This window comes from Siphateles boraxobius, unplaced genomic scaffold (assembly GCF_051911475.1).
Source record: "Siphateles boraxobius isolate OS27281-9 unplaced genomic scaffold, OSU_SipBor_1 6, whole genome shotgun sequence".
In the NCBI taxonomy this organism is placed as follows: domain Eukaryota; kingdom Metazoa; phylum Chordata; class Actinopteri; order Cypriniformes; family Leuciscidae; genus Siphateles; species Siphateles boraxobius.
In genome coordinates, this window is record NW_027509186.1 from 594,458 (window position 1) to 611,985 (window position 17,528).

The window sequence follows — 17,528 nt, forward strand, 5'->3', positions numbered from 1 at the left end:
AAACAGTGACTTAAAAGCTTTCTTCACCAGCGATGCTGCATATTTCTAGACTCAGACCGTAAGTAGGAAGATAAAGATTTTTCTCAGTATAGAACACTTTCGTCGGTGCACAGTAGTGAGACAGTGGTTTAAAAGCTTACTTCACCAGCGATGCTGCATACTTCCAGACTCAGACGTTAAGTAGGAAGGTAAGGATTCTTCTCAGTATAGAATACTTTCGTCAGTACACAGTAGTGAAACAATGATTTAAAAAAATTCACGAGCGATACTGCATACTTCCAGACTTAGATGGTAAGTAGGAAGGTAAAGGATTCTTCTCAACATAGGATACTGTTCGTCAGTGCAAAGTAGTGAGACAGTGATTTAAAAGCTTACTTCACCAGCGATACTGCATACTTCCAAACTCAGCTGTATCACTCTGGGCTTCTGATGGAGAGCAGATATAATAACTTTTCACAAACGTGTAAGCAGGGGTTGGGGCCGCTTCTCAGTAAAAGCACATCACACTCGTGTTCACTTCAAATCCACAGCCATGAATCAATGTATATAAATAAGGCAAAAACACTGCAATTCACTCACACGATAGGGCTGATCAGAGGCCTCAATCCATTCGTTACACTCCCGTGGGGGATATTTAATCCTCAGTTCCTCCTCAACACACTCTGAAACGCATAGCTTCCCCAACAGTCAGATTTACATTCACTGCATCCTCTTCAAGCTTTTCGAATGTTCAAAAGATGAAATCAATTCACTTATCTTTCTCTCTCCCTTCACAGCGCAGATTCAATCGATAAATCAGCCCAGCAGACTCCCACAGACGAACTCTGATCCAGCAGACTTCAATGGGCGGCTTCCACATCCAGACAACTTCCCCGAGTAAAGCTTGAGCCCCAAACTGCTCCAAAAACAAAACAGACCACATCCACGTCCCGTTCCCCGAAACCTCTCTGGATAGCCCTTTTATCTTTGGCTTGTGAAGCCAGACACCTGTGTGAACGCCGCTCCTCTCTCTCTTGCACCTGCAGTGCATTAGCGCTAATCAGGCCTGGCAATGTTTCTGCCACACCTGGAACTGGAGTGGGATGTGTCGCACACAAATCATTCCCTCGAGAAACTCGTGACTCACCAAGAGGGTTCCGCTCACTACGCGTTTTTGTCACCCGTGACATCCCCCCCGCCAATCGGTTCTAGTCCCGAGAACCTGTGTTCTTCAATTCCATTCGCCATACCTCTCAGGAGGCTGTCCTCGGGTGTCCCGCTGAGATCGTCGGGGTGGCGAGGGCGGAGCCACTCTTGCTTCAACTTCAGGGTCCCTCGGGACCACAGACCACCCTACCATGAGTACCTCTGGGGCGGGTGGCGCACTTGGGGCCTCGGCCGCTAGCTGCGAATAGTTCGGACATGGACGGAGCAAGTTTCGATGGAGCACCCGTATCGGTCCTGGTTTCCCCTCGGGTCGTACCGAGTAAACTGGAGCATCAGGCCCTTGTCGTCGTTCCACCACATATGGCGTCGACTCCCAGCGATCGCTGAGCTTCCCCTTCCCTGAGCGCCGGTTGTCCCTTACCAGCACTCGCTCCCCTGGTAACAAAGGGGCCTCTCGGGCAGTCCGGTCGTATAGCCGCTTGTTCTTGGCGGCTGCTGCACTCAGATGATCTGAGACTCGTCGGTAGGCATCGAGCAGTTGGTGGTGGTGCCGATTCACCCAGTCAGTGGTACTATACCCTCTTTCTGCAGCCTCGGTCCCCAGGAGCAAGTCCACAGGTAAGCGGAGATGGCGCCCAAACATAAGGTAGGAAGGAGCATACCCGGTGATACTGTGCACACTATTGTTATAGGCTTGCAACAGAGAGGGGAGATTCTCGGCCCATTGGCCCTGTTGTTCACTCTCTAGGGTCCCCAATAACCCCAACAGGGTCTTGTTCAACCTTTCGCACCCCAGTTACCCTGAGGATGGTATGAGGTCGTATGGGTCTTCCGGCACCCATAAAGGTGGCTCAGCTCTTGGATCACTCGGTACTCAAAATTGAACCTTGGTCTGAGTGTAGGGTCTCTTGGGAGCCAAAAGGTTGTATCACTGCCCTCCAAAGGGCGCTGGCTGTGGTAACTGTCGTCTGATCTACAGTGGGGATGGCCCAGGCGTATTTAGTTAATAGGTCAGTCATCACCAGGATATTTTGAAATCGATCCGTCGGCCGACCTAAAGTCAGGAAATCGATTCCTATGATGTGCAGAGGTGCTTTGGGCCACAGGGGGACCAATGGGGCTCGGACTTCCTTCCTGCGTTTGAACAACGTACACCGTGGACAACTCTGAACGAACTCCTCAACTTTCTTTTCCATCCTAGGCCAGTATAAATACCTCCTCAGCAGAGACAGCGTCTTCTCTTGGCCCTGATGGCCAGTATGGGTGTGGAATGCAGTCAATAGCTCCGAGACTTGGCCCTCCGGTACCACCACCTGGTGTACTGTCTCCTGTGTTCGGGGATCTCGCATCGAACGGCAGATTACCCCTTCTCTAAGTCGCAGCCTCTTCCACTGCCTTAGGAGCTGTTGTACTCCCACCGTCTGAGCCCGCTTTCCTCTGCTCTCGGCATGTATCCCTGTCTAAGGTACAACGTAACTTGACACAGGTCTGCATCTCCCAGCTGCAGCCTTCTCCACCGCCCGGGGTCCCACCCCCAACTAGACGGAACAGCCCTCAGGGTCCCGGGAGCTTCCAACATTGCCATCAGCAACTCGTCTTCAGGGCCAGGGGTACAAAGGGGTGTTTGATTGTCCCTCCGGATGACTGGGAGTCTGGACAGGGCGTACGCATTTACGTGTTCTCTGCCGGGTCGGTATTTAAGCTGTTAATCATAATTTGCTAGTTGTGCCACCCAACGCTGTTCTACTGCCCCCAACTTGGCGGTCTGCAAGTGTACTAATGGATTATTATCCGTAATCACCGTCACCTTTGCTCCCAACAGGTAATCTTTGAACTTCTCCGTCATGGCCCACTTCATTCGACTTGCGTATGCAATCACTCTCTCCACTCCTTGGTGCTCTTGGGCCAACACGGCTCCCAAACCTGCATTGCTGGCGTCAGTGTACAGAAGGAACGGCTGGGTGAAGTCTGCGTAGGCCAAGATAGGGGCCCTCAGAAGTTCCTGCTTGAGGTTCTGGAAAGCGGTCTCACAGGTGGAATCCCAATACACTGACGGGGAGCCTTTGCCACAGGCACGTCCGGAACCAGCAAGGAGTTGGTTCAATGGCCTAGCATGCCCAGATAATCATTTTATAAAGCGTCGACAATATCCCACGAACCCCAGGAACGACCGCACCTGTCTCACTGCCCGGGGTGGCTCCCACCCTTGGACAGCCGCCACCTTCTCCGGGTCGTGGGATATCCCTGCAGCAATGACACGATGTCCCAAGAACGGTACCTCCTTCCGCAATAACTGGCATTTGTCTGGCCTAAGCTTTAGCCCATATTTCTCCATGGCCCTGAACACTTCCTGTGTTCCTCCTCCTCCCTAGGTGGTCCTCCTCCCACCTAGATGGTGCAGGTGAGTGCGGAAGTCAGGGGAGAAGATGATCACATCGTCCAGGTATACCAGCGTTGAGTCGACCAGTTGTCCCCCTAGACAGTGCTGCATCAAGCGCTGAAAGGTCGCATGAGCATTGCACAGGCCAAACAGCATCCGGTCCCATTCAAATAACCCAAACGGGGTGGTGAAGGCTGTCTTCTCTCTATCTCGGTCGTCTACCTGCACCTGCCAGTATCCACTTGCCAGGTCCAATGTGGAGTACCACGCCGCTTGTGTGAGACAGGTGAGTGAGTCTTCAATCCGTGGCAACTGGAATGTATCTTTCTTCGTTACACTGTTGAGTTTGCGGTAGTCAACGCAGAACCTCCAAGCTCCCGTTTTCTTCTGAACCAGAACAATTGGCGCCGCCCACGGACTACTGCTCTCTCGAACAATTCCTCCCTCCAGCATCCCTTTCAACAGGGCGCGGACCTCGGCATAGAGGGTGGGTGGCACCGGACGATACCGCTCTTGGCAAGGCATCGCCTCACCGGTAGGTATTTGATGCCTCACTACCCCTGTGCAGCCATAGTCTTCTTCGTGGTTCGAGAACACATGTTGCCATTTTCTCAAGAGCTCCTGGAGCTGTAACACCTGTTCCTCCTCCAGATTTTCACCCTTCAGGGACTCTCCCATCAAATGGGTCGGCACCCCTCCTCCCACAGAGCCTGGTTCTGCCTCAACTGGGCGGACGGCGACTTCCACCACCGCAGAGCTCACCTGCCTGAAGCAGACGTACTGATGCTCGTGAACCTGGGCAGAGCGTACCGAGGAAACTCGAACCAGACGTTGGTGTCGACGAAGGAGCACGGGGTAGGGATTGGCATTCCGCATCTTTACTGAGACTCGCCCACGGTGGATGGCCGTCAGCCCGTGTGCCACTTCAATGGGTTGACAGTCCTCATGGAGCTCCACCAGGACACAGGTACCCGTCCCACAGGGTCCTGCAGGTACTCGGACCCAAAGCACGGTCTCGCTCTGGGCTGGGACAGACAAAGCGTACCGACAGGCTACTCGACCGATGCCTTCTCTCTCCTTCACTTGACTAGCCACGTGCACTCTTCGGCAATCGGCCAGAATCCGGTCCCTGTCCTGCTTCGCCGATGACAGAGAAGTCCGAGCCGGCCGGCCCAGAAACAATTCCTCCGAGCAATCCAGTATAACGTTCCTCCCTAGGAGTGCTCGATGAATGCACAAGCAATGATCTCGGACGATAACGACCCCTTTCTGTTGGACGGGAACCCCTCGGACCAGAAAGTCTACCACGATGTACCAAGTGTAAGGGATGTCCAAACCATTTGCTCCCGTAAAGTCAGCCTAGAAGCGTCCACTGCTTGGAGCCGATGATCTGCAACCAACTCCTGGGCCAGGCTCTCCGAAAATAACGTAACTTGAGAACCTGTATCGACCAGACAATCTATCGTGACTCCGTTAGCTTGAACCTCCACGGTGGGACAGCGCCCAACCCTGTCGTCTCGTAAAACAGGAACAGAAGGAGGGTCACACAAAGGGGTCCCGGCCACTTGACCCACAGTAGCCGGTGGGACTAAAAACCCCCTTGAGAACCCCGACGGAGCCCACACTGACGACTGATGTGTCACGGGTCTCCACAATTAATACAGATGGGCCTTCCCTGGTCATCCCACTGGAACCGGGGGCCCACAGGACGTAGGGGGCGGCGCACAGGAGCTCGCCCCTTCTCCGAATACGACCTCTCTCTCACCATAGATCCGCCCTCGACTCGACCCCGACGAAGTTCACCCAAAAGCCGGCCAAACTGCTCCCGCAATTTCAAGGAGTATGCCCGAAGAGTCCGCTTAGGCCCCTGTTGATAGTTAAAGAACTGGGCACGAAGAGTGGCCACCGGGGTAGAGTCTCCATATAATCCGGACAGGAAATCGAAGATAGTTTTCGCGGTAGTTTTCCGTGTGGCTTCCGATGCAGCAAAAACTTCTCTTTTGGCTTCTCCTTCCAAAGACCCCAACACAAACTGTACTTTCTGTGATGCACTCTGTCCCTGTAATCCGGCCAGATATTCCGTCTGCGCCTTCCAATCATGCAAGCCCAACTCCGATCCTGGCCCTCCATAGCGCTGTGCCCAGGGAGCTCCCATAAAGATCGGCATGACTTTTGAGACAGGTGAAGGCCATCGTACCAAGGAGCTGTAAGGACTGCCATACCGAATGACCTCTGTTCTGTTGTTTGTGGAATTTACAGCCTGTCCACCACCACCAGCCTGTCCATCCAGGGCCCTATGGGCAATGCAATGCATTCATACGCCTTACACCCCAAAAACGCAAAGTGTCCATTTCACCATTAACTTAAGCGGCAAATGGGCGTCCATTTGGAGCAGAGATCCCTCCGAGTGCTTAAGCGTCGAATGGCAACTTAAATTAATAGGGATATTTCCATGAACTACCTAATTTCCCTTACTTTTGACAAGGAGCTGTAGGCAGACTGCCATGCCGAATGACCTCTGTTCTGTTGTTTGTGGAATTTACAGACTATCACACTGCTTGCAGTGCAGATTATGGGAAGGAGCCATCTTCTAAAAAGCACATGTGCCTCATCAATAGGTTTCTGTTGTGTAGTGGTCATCACATTCGCCTAACACGCGAAAGGTCCTCGGTTCGAAACCGAGCAGAAACAGCGGTTTGATTCTGACAGAAAATTTAAACTGTTTGCCACGCTAGGTGGGTGCAGCGCTTATTTCCTTTATATGCTTTTTAATAAGCGTGCACCTAAAGATTTATGTCTGCCACCTGAAGACGTGTTTCCGTAGTGTAGTGGTTATCACGTTCGCCTCACACGCGAAAGGTCCCCTGTTCGAAAATGGGCGGAAAATGTGGGTGGTTTTGGAAAAAATTTCATATGCGATTTTCGGTTGAGCAGGTCAGTACACTTGCAGGGATGTTTGTGGTTTAATCTCTTTAGAAAAGGACAAAAATAAAACAAATGACCATTGAGGTTTCCTGTACAGTAATAAAAGATGTTTGGTCGGACAAAAAAATTAGCAGCTTTTTGCCATGTTAAAAACACTGGGCAGTCTATAGTTTCAGTCGCTTTTGAACAAGCATACGCTAGAAGAGGTGGGACTGACATGTAAATCAAGTTTCCGTAGTGTAGTGGTTATCACGTTCGCTTTACACGCGAAAGGTCCTCAGTTCAAAACTGGGCGGAAACAAGTGGAGGCATGTTAAATATAAATGCTGCAATTCGCTACAAAACCTTTACTTTTGAGACAGGTGAAGGCCATCGTACCAAGGAGCTGTAGGCAGATTGCCATGCCGAATAACCTCTGTTCTGTTGTTTGTGGAATTTACAGACTGTCACACTACTTGCAGAGCAGATTATGGGAAGGAGCCATGTTCTAAAAAGCACATCCGTCTCGTCAATAGGTTTCTGTAGTGTAGTGGTCATCACATTCGCCTAACACGCGAAAGGTCCTTGGTTTGAAACCGAGCAGAAACAGTGGTTGGGTTCTGACAGAAAATTTAAACTGTTTGCCACGCTAGGTGAGTGTAGCGCTCATTTCCTTTATACGCTTTTTAACAAGCGTGCACCTAAAGATTTATGTCTGCAACCTGAAGACGTGTTTCCGTAGTGTAGAGGTTATCACGTTCGACTCACACGTGAAAGGTCCCCAGTTTGGTCTGCCAACAAAATTAGCAGCTTTTTGCCATGTTTAAAACACTGGGCAGTCTATAGTTTCAGTCGCTTTTGAACAAGCGTACACTAGAAGTGGTGGGACTGACATCCAAATCAAGTTTCCGTAGTGTAGTGGTTATCACGTTCGCTTTACACGCGAAAGGTCCTCAGTTCAAAACTGGGTGGAAACAAGTAAGTGGAGGCATGTTAAATATAAATGCTGCAATTCGCTACAAAACCCTTACTTTGGAGACAGGTGAAGGCCATCGTACCAAGGAGCTGTAGGCAGACTGCCATGCCGAATGACCTCTGTTCTGTTGTTTGTGGAATTCACAGACTGTCACACTGCTTGCAGAGCAGATTATGGGAAGGAGCCATCTTCTAAAAAGCACATGCTCCATAAATAGGTTTCTGTAGTGTAGTGGTCATCACGTTCGCCTAACACGCAAAAGGTGCGCGGGGTTCGAAACCGAGCAGAAACAGTGGTTGGATTCTGACAGAAAATTTAAACTGTTTGCCACGCTAGGTGGGTGCAGCGCTTATTTCCTTTATATGCTTTTTAATAAGCGTGCACCTAAAGATTTATGTCTGCAGCCAGACGTGTTTCTGTAGTGTAGTGGTTATCACTTTCGCTTCACACGCGAACGGTCCCCAGTTCGAAACTGGGTGGAAACTGTGGGTGGTTTTTGCAAAAATTTCGTATGCGATTTTCTGTTGAGCAGGTCAGTACACTTGCAGGGATGTTTGTGGTTTAATCTCTTTAGAAAAGGACAAAAATAAAACAAATGACCATTGAGGTTTCCTAGACAGTAATAAAAAATATTTGGTCTGCCAACAAAATTAGCAGCTTTTTGCCATGTTAAAAACACTGGGCAGTCTATAATTTCAGTTGCTTTTGAACAAGCGTACCCTAGAAGAGGTGGGACTGACGTCCAAATCAAGTTTCCGTAGTGTAGTGGTTATTGTTGTGGCAAATTCTCGATCTTTGGTTCAAGTCTTCAAAGTCTGGTTCAGGTCTCAGAAGAAATCTTTCAGAGTCGAAGTTTAAGGTCTCAGAAGAATAACTTTATTGAGCAGTTCAACAAAGTGAGATGACGGCCACTCATCTGACTTCACAAGGGCCCAGTGCTCAGGTCTTATACCTTTTTCTTATGGTTAAGTGTCCAATTAGCGCTCATACAGTTATCTTTTTCTACTTGCTCCTCCTTGACCTGTCACCATGATTAAAAACACCTGCATCGTTATTTTATTTTTTAATTGAGGCAACCTTCTTTGCGCATGCGTATCTTTTAAAAATGGCTTTATACATGATTTTCAGGTACTTTTCCATGCCCTTTCACCCAGTTTCTTCTCCTGTCCTTACCTAACCTGCCTTTTGGCCTAGTTTTCTGTTCATCTCCTCCCCTCAGGCCTAGTTTTCTGTTCATCTCATATCCTTAGGCCTGGTTTTCTCCAGCATTACAGCATTTTATATTCAGACCCATGTATGAGACAAATGAAATTCCCCAACACATCCCCCCTTTGGGACTCTCTCTAGTCCCACCTTCAAACCGTTCTTACCCAGGGTGTGTCCTCATGAATAGATCTCTTTCTGTATTACCTATCAAAAATGGCCGATCTAGACCATCCAACTTTATCAATAAACCTTCATCATAAGGGTACACTCTGGAGGAATAGTAAGACCAAACATCTCCACCCCCAATTGGCTAGAGTGGAGTAAAAGATCTCACCTTCCTATCACATCATCAGTTTAAGGGGATGCATTACTTCAGGTTATCAAACATTCAATAACACAATCACAGTGTATGAACTTGAATTCCAGCAGCTGTCTCACGTTGCCAGAGGAACTGAGCAGGCGCTTCCGGTGGCCTGGAGTGCTATCTGGGTTGCTCCATCGTTGCCAGAGGTGCCCCAGTCCAGCCAGGGGCGCTATCTGGTGTTAGAGCAGACAGCGGGTTTTTAAACCACCAGTTGAGTCAGCTCGTGTTTCTTCAACAGACGATGACCGCGCTTGCAAATAATTCCTCTTTTGCACTTATAACTATATACATGTTCCAATGGTCTAATGCATGTAAGTTCTAAATTTCTTGACTTGTTACAGGAATATATTTAAAGTGTAAATAGTAACACTCTAACTAACTTCCTACTCTACCCATGCTCTAATTGTTCTAACTAGTTTTATCCCCGAATCAAAATACACAGTGGGGCTATCTCCCTATCTTGTCAAAAACAGAGTAAAAATATTATCAAAATCAAAAGTAATAAGGTACCCTTATTCCTTGCTTTTTCATCCAACCTCTCAAAGGAAGTCATCCAGTTCGTCCAAGCCTGGGCCAATTGGATATACTCCTGAGTTGGTGCATCCAATGTCAATGCCTGATGGTTTCACTGACACATTGATCATTTGTTTTGCAGCTGCACTAGCCAGCATGGATCTGAGAAAAGGCACAACACAGCAGAACAGCAAAAAGAAAACACCAATAGTCACTGCTATTATTATTCCCACCTTAATAAGGGGCAGTCATGGCCTAATGGTAACAGAGTTGGACTGCCCCAAAGGTTGCTGGTTCGATTCCAGTACCGGCAGGAATATGACTGAGGTGTCCTTGAGCAAGGCACCTAACCCCCAATCGCACCCCGGGTGCCACTCAAGGCTGCCTGCTGCTCCGGGTGTGTGTATTCACGTTTGCAGTGTGTGTGTGTTCACTACTCACTACTCTGCTCCTAATGTGTGTGCACTTACTTGGATGGGTTAAATGCAGGGGTAAAATTCCAAGTATGGTTTACCATACTTGGCCATCACGTGTCACTTTCACTTTCACTTCAATAAGCCATTCTTTCCATGATCCAAATATGGAATCAAACCAGTATCCCAAATTTCTGTCTCTCTCCGTATTCGCAGAAACCTCTTGTCTTAGGGCCTTCAACTTCTTCACAGCCTTAGTAAATGATCCATCTGGGACTGTGTTATTTGGGATGAAGGTACAACAATCAGATCCAAACATTAGACATACTTAGACATCTTTTTTCTGCCAGTAACCAGTTCAGGGCTTGTATGTTTTGCCATGTCATTCTGCTAGTGTATTTAAGTTGGTGACCTAAGGCAACAAGTGCTTGATCTGTATTATAATATATGCTGATTGTAATATATGTAATTAATCCATTCCATATTCGTATTTGGCGTTATCCATACAAATATTGATTCAAGTCCTGCTGCTGCCTTGTCTCTAGCTTTAAACTCATGTGGTATCCCTCTTGGCTGTAACCTGTCTATGATAACCAACATGTATCTTTTTACTCTTACAATGGGGTGGGGGCTATCATGTGGCCTTCATGTGATCTCCATATGTTGTTTGCATCTCTTGTCGCCCCCCTTTGCTGCCATAAATATATTTCAGGTGGTGTTGCTCTGGACTGCATTTGGGCAATACTTTCTACTGTGGGGAGAGGCTGGATCAGGACTTAGGGTGCCATTACAGCTAATTGGCATCCAGAGGCTTGTTTTCCATGCATATCAGCTGCAATGTTGCCTTTGATGACAAAGTCATTTTCTTTCTTATGGGCCTGGCATTTAATTATGGCCAATTTTGTAGGAAACATCATAGCTGTAATCAATTTAGTAATTTTGTCTCCATGTTGAATTGGGGTTCCATCACTCTTTTTAAATCCTCTTTGCTTCCACACCGCACCAAATAAGTGACATACGCCGTGGGCATATGCAGAATCAGTATAAATGTTGGCTGCTTTGTTTTTAGCCAATATGCAAGCTTCAGTTAGTGCTTTTAGTTTAGCCAATTGTGCTGAGCAAGGTTGCTCACAATGTTGACTTATCACAGGGGTAAAATATGCAGAATCAGTATAAATGTTGGCTGCTTTGTTTTTAGCCAATATGCAAGCTTCAGTAAGTGCTTTTAGTTTAGCCAATTGTGCGGAGCAAGGTTGCTCACAATGTTGACTTATCACAGGGGTAAAATTGTCTCCATCTTTTTGTACAACAGCAAAGCCAGCATGGTTACCTAAGTGGTCTCTAAAACATGAGCCATCCACAAAATAATCTACGTCTGGATCAACAATTGGTGTTGATTCCAAATCTGGTCTCAGACGAGTAAAAGCTAGAGAGACAGAAACACACTCACTAGGTGTTCCTTCCCCCTCCAGCGGGACAAAATTAGCTGGATTTGTTGTGGTACATCGCTTTATCGTGATATCAGGATAAGTTGTCAATGTAGAATATGCTAAGCATCTGGCCTGTGTCAAAACAAATCGTCCTTGTTCTAATAATTCAGCAGTCTTATGATGAGTGTAAATAGTGTTTAAATCCTTGAGGCATTCTAGTGTATACTGTTTACCTTGGTAGGTGAAGGAAAAAAGGTGTCTGCTTTCTTCTGCTAATGGAACGCTGAAAAATGCAGAGCAGAGGTCAATCACAGTGAAATAATTAGCAGCAGGTGGAACATTTGTCAATAGCGTATGCAGATTTGGAACCTCCGCTGGCCAATCTTCAACTACTTCATTAACTGCTCTTAGGTCATGCACTAACCTCCACTTTGACTTGTTGGCTTTTTCAACTGGTAAAATTGGGGTATTACAATAACTGATTGTCTCAATCAGTACTTCTGCCTCAACCAATCCATCAATTGTTGCCTTTATCCCTTCCACTGCTTCACGTTTTAATGGGTATTGTTGCTTTCTTGGTAATTGAACTCCTGGTTTAGTTGCAATTCTAATGGGGTTTGCTGATCTAACTAGGCCAACATCTGTGTCATGTTTTGACCATAACTGTACAGGCACTTGTTGTTCCATCTCTGAGATAAGTTCGTCCATTCTAGACTTCAGTTCGCTTTTCTCTACTGTCTCAACTATCAATTTTGGAATCCCTACCATTTTGGTTGTGCAGATGATTTTGAGATATGTCATATATTTTGTTTGAAAAATGAAAGGGTTATCAGTGGCTTACCAAAGCTTTCCTTCTACCTTTAACATCATTGGGCCTAGATCTTGTGCTTGACCCCCCTCATTTATAAATAATGTAACATGTGGTACTGAATCATCTACTCTAAACCAAGTATTAGTGAATTCACAGTGTTCAATTTGTAACGCTGCTCTCTCTGGTCCTACAATTATGTAATTTGAAGTCAGACACACAGTCTGTCCTTTAGTTCCTCCTAACCACTCTTTTTCCATTTTTGGATCTCTAAGGGGATCATATCTCATTGTACAATGGAATTCGGTTTCTGGGGAAACTGGTTTCTGAAGTTGCTCTTTTATATACTGTATCTTCCCCATTTTTCAAGTGTGTCCCCTACTACCCAATCTATATTCCCTATCCAAAATATTTTTGTCTATTGTTCTTGTTGCTCAGCTCCACCCATTACTAACATCTGTTTTATACCTGTATTTTTATATATATATATATATATATATATATATATATATATATCCCTTCAGGAGAGCACCATATCTGTAAGTTCAATTTGCATATAGCATCCCTACCCAACAAGTTGACTGGCGTTTGGTCAGACACTAGTATTGGAATCTTTATTTCAGAGTCTTTGACTTTTATGCTGACAGGGGCTGTCATTGGAATTAGCTGTGTCAGTCCCGAAAATCCCACTGTGTTGACGTATTTTCCAGACCTGGGTAGGTGAGAGGCATAATTTTGGCTCAACCATGTGAATGTTGCCCCTGTGTCAAGCATAATGGGTATTATCTTGTCCTCTATTTTAACCCGCAGCATAGGTTCTTGGTCAGCATTGGCAGCTGACTCCTCCCCGTAGGATTCTCTGGGCACCCCTAGTAACCTTGGTCTGGGCCACGCCATGGGTTGACTGGCCCTGATACTTGGTGTTGCTGATTCAAGGATCTCTGCTGCCAAGGTTGTTGCATCTGGCCTTGCATCTCATCTTGTGGCCATGGGTTCACTGGGCAATTTCTCTTGGTGTGTCCAGGTTGATCCATGTTCCTCTGTTGGTTGCTGTATGTCCTTCCTCTTCCTCTTCCTCTTCCCCTTCCTGGTGCTGACATTGCTCTGTTTCTGTTGTCTTGTTGTTCAGGAAGATAGATCACGATAGGTGCATTCGGTTGTTATGGGTTTTCCCACGTTGACTGGCACATTCTGACCCATGTTGACTGGAGCTTGCTGTATGACTTGTGGCGCTTGACTTGGTATGTTCACAGCAGCCATCACTGCAGACTGATCTTCAACTTCCTTTACTGCAGCCTGTACTTTCTTCTTCTTGTTAATCAGTTCATCCAGTTGTAGCTGAGTCAATTTTCTTTGAAGCTCTCTTTCTTGATTCTTCAGCTTTAGTTTATTCTTCCTGTACTGTTCCACTGCGTGAGCCACATGGTCACTGAACTCCTTTGATGTCTTTGAGGCCAACCCGACCACATCCTCCAGCTTGGCTTTTACAGAGGGAGGCATGGCGTCAATTATGGAGGATCTGAACAGTGCTGTTATCACTGGATCCCGTTCAGGGTATCTCTCCAGCTCTTGCTTCCACTTTCTTGACTGTCTTTGAACATAGGTGATTGGATTTTCCTCATCTCCTATTGGTTCCCCTTTCAGCATCTTCGGATCCATCTGAGTTTGATAATGTTCTCGAAGAGCCCGCCATAGTGCAGCTCTATGCCTGTCCAATGGTGTGGCATCCATCCTGGTCGAATTGACTGCAGCTCCAAGTCCAGAGGCTTTAAGGATTTCATTAGTCTTTGCACCTCCAACGCTCTTTGCCAGCAGGGCCTTGACATCTCCACTGGCTAGTATCTTTCCCATTGTCTCTTCTTCCAGCAGTCTGATCCATTTGCCAGCCCCTTCATGTAGGTCAGGGAGGCGGGCTATCAGTCCCTCCAGATCTTGTCCTGCCCATGGCACGTACTGTCCTTGATGTCCTTTGATCAGGATGGGGCATTGTAAGGGATCTTCTTCCAGTTGTTCCTCTTCATCTTTATATGGACTCAGTTTGCGTGCTGGTATCTCTCTCAAATTGTCTCCGCTCCTCCAGTGTGGTTCGCTTGGGGGTGCTTCTTCTAAAAGGAGGGTTCCAGACACATGCTTGTATTCCCTGTGTGGGCTGGCTGAATTAGATCTTCGTCTTTGATGTTCCCGAAGTCTCTGTTGGTCCCTTTCTATGGAGTCTCTTAGGAGTCTTCGCATGGCTTCAACTTCTTGGTCGATCTGTTCTTTAGTTATCCGTATATCTCGTTCTATTTCTTCCCGGTCAAGTCTGGCTCGTTGTCTGTCAACCTCCACCTTCTTCCCCGTCTTTCCTCTGAGTTCCTGCAAAGCTTGACTTGCATGGAAATACGGGTTAGACAATGCAGGGCTTCCATGAGCGTCAATCAGGTGTTTGAGGTCTAAGGCACTTCCCTGACTCCCCTCACGGCTCACAGCATCCCATCTTGATAAAATTAGAGGGTCACTCATGTCTGCTCCTCTACAGTCCTGATTCACCTTTATTTCTTCTTCCTTCTCATTTTCAAAATTCACTTTGCCTTTTATAGCCACTGTTCCAGTCACTAGTGGGAGCTGTTTACCAGTCAAGTCATAGGATGGTGCATATGGGGTTGGGGTCTCTATTATGCTTTCTTTTTTCCCTACTCTCTTTCTAAGTTCTTTTATCAATTGTGCTCCCTTTTCTTTAAATAAATTTAATACCTCTTGTTCTTTTCCCCGTTTCTCATCTCTTTTGTTGCTCTTATTATGGGCTTTGTGATTTTTTATCAGATTTTTTATCATCGTACCAAGGAGCTGTAGGCAGACTGCCATGCCGAATGACCTCTGTTCTGTTGTTTGTGGAATTTACAACCTGTCACACTGCTTGCAGAGCAGATTATGGGAACAGAGCCATCTTCTAAAAAGCACATGCGCCTCATCAATAGGTTTCTGTAGTGTAGTGGTCATCACGTTCGCCTAACACGTGAAAGATCCTCGGTTCGAAACCGAGCAGATACAGTGGTTGGATTCTGACAGAAAATTTAAACTGTTTGCCACTCTAGGTGGGTGCAGCGATCATTTCCTTTATATGCTTTTTTATAAGCGTGCACCTAAAGATTTATGTCTGCCACCTGAAGACGTGTTTCCGTAGTGTAGTGGTTATCACGTTCGCCTCACACGCGAAAGGTCCCCAGTTCAAAACTGGGCGGAAACTGTGGGTGGTTTTTGCAAAAATTTCATATGCGATTTTCTGTTGAGCAGGTCAGTACACTTGCAGGGATGCAGGCACATTTTCTGTCAAAATAAAACAAATGACCGTTGAGGTTTCCTGTACAGTAATAAAAAATGTTTGGTCTGCCAACAAAATTAGCAGCTTTTTGCCATGTTTAAAACACTGGGCAGTCTATAGTTTCAGTCGCTTTTGAACAAGCGTATCCTAGAAGAGGTGGGACTGATGTCCAAATCAAGTTTCCGTAGTGTAGTGGTTATCACGTTCGCTTTACACGCGACAGGTCCTCAGTTCAAAACTGGGTGGAAACAAGTGGAGGCATGTTAAATATAAATGCTGCAATTCGCTACAAAACCCTTACTTTTGAGACAGGTGAAGGCCATCGTACTAAGGAGCTGTAGGCAGATTGCCATGCCGAATAACCTCTGTTCTGTTGTTTGTGGAATTTACAAACTGTCACACTGCTTGCAGAGCAGATTATGGGAAGGAGCCATCTTCTAAAAAGCACATTCGCCATCAGTAGGTTTCTGTAGTGTAGTGTTCATCACGTTCGCCTAACACGCGAAAGGTCCTCGGTTCGAAACCGAGCAGAAACAGTGGTTGGATTCTGACAGAAAATTTAAACTGTTTGCCACTCTAGGTGGGTGGAGTGATCATTTCCTTTATATTCTTTTTAATAAGCGTGCACCTAAAGATTTATATCTGCAACCTGAAGACGTGTTTCCGTAGTGTAGTGGTTATCACGTTCGCCTCACCCGCGAAAGGTCCCCAGTTCGAAACTGGGCGGAAACTGTGAGTGGTTTTTGCAAAAATTTCGTATGCGATTTTCTGTTGAGCAGGTCAGTACACTTGCAGGGATATTTGTGGTTTAATCTCTTTAGAAAAGGACAAAAATAAAACAAATGACCATTGAGGTTTCCTGTACAGTAATATAAAATGTTCGGTCTGCCAACAAAATTAGCAGCATTTTGCCATGTTAAAAACACTGGGCAGTCTATAGTTTCAGTCGCTTTTGAACAAGCGTACGCTAGAAGCGGTGGGACTAATGTCCAAATCAAGTTTCCGTAGTGTAGTGGTTATCACGTTTGCTTTACACGCGAAAGGTCCTCAGTTCAAAACTGGCGGAAACAAGTGGAGGCATTTTAAATTTTATGCTCCAATTCGCTACAAAACCCTTGCTTTTGAGACAGGTGAAGGCCATCGTACCAAGGAGCTGTAGGCAGACTGCCATGCCGAATGACCTCTGTTCTGTTGTTTGTGGAATTCACAGACTGTCACACTGCTTGCAGAGCAGATTATAGGAAGGAGCCATCTTCTAAAAAGCACATGTGCCTCATCAATATGTTTCTGTAGTGTAGTGGTCATCACGTTCGCCTAACACGCGAAAGGTCCTCGGTTCGAAACCGAGCAGAAACAGTGGTTGGATTCTGACAGAAAATTTTAACTGTTTGCCACGCTAGGTGGGTGCAGCGATCATTTCCTTTATATGCTTTTTAATAAGCGTGCACCTAAAGATTTATGTCTGCAACCAGAAGACGTGTTTCTGTAGTGTAGTGGTTATGACGTTCGCCTCACACGCAAAAGGTCCCCAGTTTGAAACTGTGCGGAAACTGTGGGTGGTTTTTGCAAAAAGTTCGTATGCGATTTTCTGTTGAGCAGGTCAGTACACTTGCAGGGATGTTTGTGGTTTAATCTCTTTAGAAAAGGACAACAATAAAACAAATGACCATTGAGGTTTCCTGTACAGTAATATAAAAGGTTTTGAGGTTTCCTGTACAGTAATATAAGATGTTCAGTCTGCCGCTAGCAGCTTTTTGCCATGTTAAAAACACTGGGCAGTCTATAGTTTCAGTCGCTTTTGAACAAGCGTACCCTAGAAGCGGTGGGACTGACTTGCAAATCAAGTTTCCGTAGTGTAGTGGTTATCACGTTTGCTTTACACGCGAAAGGTCCTCAGTTCAAAACTGGGCGGAAACAAGTGGATGCATTTTAAATATAAATGCTGCAATTCGCTACAAAACCCTTACTTTTGAGACAGGTGAAGGCCATCGTACCAAGGAGCTGTAGGCAGACTGCCATGCCGAATGACCTATGTTCTGTTGTTTGTGGAATTCACAGACTGTCACATTACTTGCAGAGCAGATTAT

The 17,528-nt window shown here is 46.4% G+C and overlaps 10 non-coding genes across 10 annotated transcripts; all 10 read left to right on the forward strand.

Moving 5' to 3' along the window:
• The first annotated feature begins 6,144 nt into the window (after positions 1 to 6,144).
• Positions 6,145 to 6,217, forward strand: trnav-aac (transfer RNA valine (anticodon AAC)). Its single transcript has one exon. It is a non-coding gene; the product is annotated as a tRNA-Val (tRNA).
• Positions 6,218 to 6,679: 462 nt separating this feature from the next.
• On the forward strand, positions 6,680 to 6,752 carry trnav-uac (transfer RNA valine (anticodon UAC)). Its single transcript has one exon. It is a non-coding gene; the product is annotated as a tRNA-Val (tRNA).
• Positions 6,753 to 6,966: 214 nt separating this feature from the next.
• Positions 6,967 to 7,039, forward strand: trnav-aac (transfer RNA valine (anticodon AAC)). The gene has a single exon. It is a non-coding gene; the product is annotated as a tRNA-Val (tRNA).
• Positions 7,040 to 7,334: 295 nt separating this feature from the next.
• On the forward strand, positions 7,335 to 7,407 carry trnav-uac (transfer RNA valine (anticodon UAC)). Its single transcript has one exon. It is a non-coding gene; the product is annotated as a tRNA-Val (tRNA).
• Positions 7,408 to 7,818: 411 nt separating this feature from the next.
• Positions 7,819 to 7,891, forward strand: trnav-cac (transfer RNA valine (anticodon CAC)). Its single transcript has one exon. It is a non-coding gene; the product is annotated as a tRNA-Val (tRNA).
• Positions 7,892 to 15,293: 7,402 nt separating this feature from the next.
• trnav-cac (transfer RNA valine (anticodon CAC)) lies at positions 15,294 to 15,366 on the forward strand. The gene has a single exon. It is a non-coding gene; the product is annotated as a tRNA-Val (tRNA).
• A 538-nt stretch (positions 15,367 to 15,904) lies between these two features.
• On the forward strand, positions 15,905 to 15,977 carry trnav-aac (transfer RNA valine (anticodon AAC)). Its single transcript has one exon. It is a non-coding gene; the product is annotated as a tRNA-Val (tRNA).
• A 123-nt stretch (positions 15,978 to 16,100) lies between these two features.
• On the forward strand, positions 16,101 to 16,173 carry trnav-cac (transfer RNA valine (anticodon CAC)). Its single transcript has one exon. It is a non-coding gene; the product is annotated as a tRNA-Val (tRNA).
• A 551-nt stretch (positions 16,174 to 16,724) lies between these two features.
• trnav-aac (transfer RNA valine (anticodon AAC)) lies at positions 16,725 to 16,797 on the forward strand. The gene has a single exon. It is a non-coding gene; the product is annotated as a tRNA-Val (tRNA).
• A 488-nt stretch (positions 16,798 to 17,285) lies between these two features.
• Positions 17,286 to 17,358, forward strand: trnav-uac (transfer RNA valine (anticodon UAC)). The gene has a single exon. It is a non-coding gene; the product is annotated as a tRNA-Val (tRNA).
• The last annotated feature ends 170 nt before the right edge of the window (positions 17,359 to 17,528 follow it).